Source organism: Tamandua tetradactyla, chromosome 9 (assembly GCF_023851605.1).
Source record: "Tamandua tetradactyla isolate mTamTet1 chromosome 9, mTamTet1.pri, whole genome shotgun sequence".
In the NCBI taxonomy this organism is placed as follows: domain Eukaryota; kingdom Metazoa; phylum Chordata; class Mammalia; order Pilosa; family Myrmecophagidae; genus Tamandua; species Tamandua tetradactyla.
In genome coordinates this window covers 47,057,055-47,062,765 of record NC_135335.1, presented here as the reverse complement: position 1 = coordinate 47,062,765, position 5,711 = coordinate 47,057,055, and positions in this window count along the sequence as shown.

The following is a 5,711-nucleotide window of genomic DNA, read 5'->3' as shown; positions in this document are numbered from 1 at the left end:
GTACGACAGTTTTTTAATCTAATTATTTCTTGATGGCCTAGGTTGTTTCCACCATTTGACTATTTTGAATAAAGATTCTATGCATATTTGTGGATACATATCTGTTTGAGACCCTGTTTTCATTTTCTTTGGGTATATAACTAGAAGTGGAAATGCAGGGTCATATGGTAATATATATACAATTATATGCTTTATATATATAACTTTTTGTAAAACCACCATATTGTTTTCCATAATTTATTTTTACAATCCCATAAACATATCAATAGAGTTTCAATTTCCCCACCTCCTCCAGAACACTTCCATACGTTTGTATAAAATTGGCCATCCTTATGTGTATGAAGTGCTATCTTATTGTGACTTTGATATGCATTTACCTAATGGCAAATGTTGTTGAGCATCTTTACATGTCCTCAGTTGTGAGATTCATAATTCTTGAAGCAACACACAAGCAGACTTAAACAAAATGAAAATTAAATTAATCATTTTATTTGGAGACTTCACAACTATTGTGCCAGTAATTAATCAAATAGGAGATGAAAATCAGCAAAGATGTAAGAACCAACCAACATCTGCAACAAACCAGACCTATTTCTTATCATTCTATATAATTCTTTGACCCAGCCACATGAACTAGGTCCACAATATAACTTGCAGGTTTATCTCGCATAACCCCTATACAAGACTGAAATCAGTCTTTTCTTTTAGGAGTCCAGGTTTGCTTCAGTGGTGAATAGTATTTAATGGTCAAAATATGCATGTTAACATTGAAAATAAATAGTGATTCGGTTCTAGTATTAACAACCAAACCGTGGCAATGTGAATTTGTTGATCCTATCAGTCAGTGTGGTGAAAGGGTATTTTGTCTTTGGAAACTGAGCACTTCTCTTCTCACCTGTTTATTTGATTGCCAAGGATTCTGTTTTGTATTCTACACTAGATGGGTTCATACTAATCTATAACTCTGGAAGGTAAAATTGTTAGAGCCATATGTTTCTGGACAAGCACACTTTATTATTTGTTCAATCATTCATTCCTTCATTTATTCATTACATATTTGTTGAATACTGGCAATACTGGTACTTAAGCAATGGGGAAATGACATTAGGTGAATCTACTTTGAAATTTTTATGCTCAATACTTAAAAGCATCTGCTCTTTTTCCCCAAGTAAAGTGTCTTTCTGATGCCCTCATCATCTGAAATTCCAAGCATCTATTATGTACTTTTACCTAAGAAAAAATGACTTTACACTATCTCCTAATCTAGAAAATATTTGTTTTATTACAAGGATTAATATGCAAAGTTCAGTTACCCTTTTGAATATGACAGATCAATATATTAAAATAAAAATGGAACTGTAAAATGCATATTATATGAGGGCCTTACATTGCAAGATTTCTAAATATTAGCAGTGATTCTGTCAAAGTTCTGAATTTAATGGGCAATTCTAAATTGTTTTTGTTTTTATATTTCAAAGTATTTCCTATTATTTCCAAAATTATTTTTACCATTCTAATTATTTTTGTAATGAGAATAAATGTGACATTCCTATTCTATCTCAGTGATGAAAGGGAGATTCAAAACAATGGAGGTTTAATTAACAAATCTGTAAATTTAATTTTAAACCAATTCTAATTACATTCAAGTAGCAGTTTTAATTTTTCCCCTTGTAAACAAAGTAGAAGCATCTGCAGAATGTCCCAGAAATGTGAATAATGGCAAAACACTTCAGTGGAACTCAACATGATGCATCTTCAGTTCAGAAGTCTTTGTCGCACTTAGATGTTAGTTTTTATTCAGTATATGAGCAGCAACTTCAGCTGTTTTCTCTAGGCAGAACTTCTGAAGCAGTGTATTTTCCATTTGGAAATACTTTTGCTCAGGAAAATTCTGTGAGGTAATTTGTCCTACTGCTGATTTTGATAAAAATCCATGAGGGCATTTAAGTTATGAAATTTTTTGACACATTTAAATTTTTCTTCTAGCCTTCCCACCTATCAAGCCAAGGAAACAAGAGACTTACAATGATTTTAAGGACATTTCCATAATAATAATAATGCAGTTGGTGCACTGGTAATTACAGAACATCAAAGTGACATTGACCTTTAAAGCATCTTGCAGTGATCCTAGCTCACTTATTTCTTTAGAGTTGTTTTTCTTACTCTCCATGATGTCTTTAGAGATATTTGGCAGAAGTAACACAAAGGCTTTGTGCTTCTTTGCCAGATTTCTGCCTCCAATATGTCCTTCATGAGAAGGAAGTCATGGAGAGCAGGAGTAAAGTCAAGAACAGGAAGACTTGGGGACCACTTATATCCTCCTTCCTGAGGATAAGGTGGCCATCTCTGAATTGCCTGAACCTCATGTAGGTGATGGATTTCCTTCTATATGTGATCCGTATTTGTGTACATAAAATAAATACTCTTCCCATCTCTTTGATATTCAGAACAAAAAAAAAACATGATTTTGTGGGAATATCTGAGAAGCAGGATGATTAAATAATCATAGTACAGATTATATATTTGAATAAGGTTTAGAGGGAGAAATTTTAGATTGTATGTACATTTCTAGAATAAAAAAATTAAATAACCATAGGAATGTATGAAACAGAAAGTGAACCCCTATGTATGTGATGCAATATTATGTACAGTTATATAATTTTGATTAATCAACTATAAAGAAAGGCAACATGGTAATTCAATGTGCTAATAAAAGAAAGTTTTAGTTTGTAAAAGCTTCTGGAATGCAATATACTAGAAGCAGAATGACTTTTAAAAAGGAGAATCAATTACATTGCAAATTTACAGTTCTAAGGCTGTGGAAATATCCAAACTAAGGCACCAGAGACTATACCTTAATTTGGGAAAGGTCAATGGGTCCAGAACACCTCTGCCAGCTGGAAGCACAAGGCAATGTCTGTTAGTCTTCCCTCATTTCATGAAGATTCCCTGGGGTGTTCTCCTTCTGCACTTCCCAAGATCTCTGGCTGCATGGGCTCTCTCAGCTCTAAAATTTTTTCCAAATTGGTTCCCTCTTAAAGGACTCCCATTAGCAACCCAACCTTGAATGAGTAGATGCATCTCCGTGGAAACCATCTAAACAAAAATTACCACCCACAATTTGGTGTGTCATATCTCCATGGAAACAATCAAAGAAATCTCTCCCAGCATTATTGAATGAGGATTAAATGACATGGCTTTTCTGGGGCACATAACAGCTTCATTGGCACAACGGGAAATCTCTGTGTGTGAGTATGGACTACGTGGGAAATCTGTATTCTCTGCATGAGCTTTTTGTAAATCTAGAACATCTTTAATAAAAAAATAAATTAATTTAAGTGTCATAGGGCCATAATTTCCATTTTCCATGTATATTTTTGTGTCAAAATGGAGTATCTGTTACCTGAAACTTCCAATAGCACCATGTAAGAGAAATTAGGTTATGAATATGGAGTGGGCTGCTCCACCATCAAGCTGAATCATCTTTCTCATCACCCATTCCATGAAGGGATAATTGTGGGCTTCCTTGCACTGCATTCTGCTGTCACAACTCTATTCAATTTGGCATTCTGGGTGACATCCAATACCTGTTAATAACAAAAATTGTATTCTGTGTTTTAGCATATACTTGTGACTCTGAGTCTTTGTGGGGGATTCCCTTCATTCCTTTTCCCTCAAATGCTTTGCAGCCAAAATTTTAGCAAGTTAATCCATTTACTTTAATTGATCAGCAGCAGTTTCCTGAATATAGCAAAAGAAAGAGAGATTATTCTGGCTTTAAAGTACATTTTAGGATTAATGTTAAAAGTATATTATATATAAAAATAGTGTTAAAACAATATTACCCTACATGCCTATCCCAAAAGTTCACTGCCCTGTTATGCTATTTATTTACCTTGACATTCACCCAAATATTTGACAGGTGGAAAATGGGATAAAAAAGAAAAAGTGAGATTTTGAACCTGAAAGCAACTTGACATAAAATTATAAAAATTAAAATTGCATAGAAGAAAAGGTAAGAAATACAAAAGTTAAATACATGGCACAGACATTTTGGATTTCAGAAATATGATAACTTATTTAGTTATCAAGACAATAAATTAGGGGCTTTTCAATTTATTGTCATAGAGGCAAGTTACATTGTAATAATCATATTGCTGTCATTCAGTCTGCTTCCCACAGAGATGGCCCCCTCAGTTCCTGGGACTGAGATACTGATCAACCTTGGGGGCCCTGCTGTGGGCCAAAATGGACTTGTGGAATCAGACAGAATCAGAACAATTGGAAATGAATACGAATAATCTTTGTGTGTTTCTGTCCAAAGATTCTTAACTTCTCTGATCCTCAACATGTTTAATCTGAAGAATAATGTTAAAATTGTCATCATTATAATTGTGACAATATAGTAAAATCAGGTGTGTAAATCTCTTCATCCTGGATACGAGAAATGTTTATTAAAATTTGGTCTTTTTGAAATTAAATTTTAATCCACCAATTTCAATAATCTGTTTAGAACCACATTCATTTTTCTTTGTTTCATCCTAATAAATAATTTCCACCAACACAGGGTACATAATTCCAGGATCAGGGTCTGCCCATATCCATTTGATTAAAGTCACATAGATTTGATAAGAACAAGCCATGGGATAATTTCTGAGTGGCTAATGGTTTTGAACAGCAACACAGATTAGAGGTTTTAAGGAAAACACAGATGGATATAAAACTACTATTCTTTGATGAACTGATAAAGGGGAAAGAACATGGACAGCATTTTCTGAAAGTAAAGGAAGGCATTTTCCATATACTTACAGTGTTCAATTAACCTGTCCATATAAGTTGTTAGGAAATGTACTAGTCAAAATATAAATTTTGTACCAAATGAACATTTCTTGCTTTAGTCTCACACAGAAGTTTAGGTTTAAAAATATGAATGACCATCTATTTTCAACACCCTGCAATATTGACATCCCTTTGTTTTTCCTCATGCAAAAACATTTTTTTTTTAATTTGGGCATTTAGTCACCATAATTGTACATTCTAGGTATTCCTATATTATGCCATCCTAGTCTTTACCCACTTATTTTATAACTAAGTAAAGAGTTAAAGACACTAATCATTTTTTGTTATCATTTATGAAATGTATTTCTGTGGTCGTAAGTGAAACAGAGAAGTATATATCCTCAAGGACTGGGGGAAATATAACAAATATGATCATAATGTGGCATATCAGAAATATGATGCGCAGAATGAGTCACATAGAAATTTTAAAGAGAAAAAGAAAGGCACCATTCATTCTGCATACTTTATTTTAGCATTTGTTCCCCCTTTTATTTGTTTATTTCTTATCCACATTTTTTACTCATCTGTCTATACTATAGATTAAAGGAGCATCAGACACAAGATTTTCATAATCACACATTGCAAAAGCTATATCATTATACAATCATCTTCAAGAAACATGGCTGCTGGAACACAGCGCTACAGTTTCAGGTACTTTCCCCTAGCCACTCTAATATACCATAAATTAAAAAGGGGATATCTACGTACTGATAAGAATAACCTCCAGCCTCTGTTTGAAATCTCTTGACTCTGTTTGAAATCTCTTACCCACTGACATTTTATTTTGTCTCATTTCTCTCTTCCCCCTTTTGATCAAGAAGATTTTCTCAATCCTTAGAGGCTGAGTCCCAGCTTATTCAAGGATTTCTATC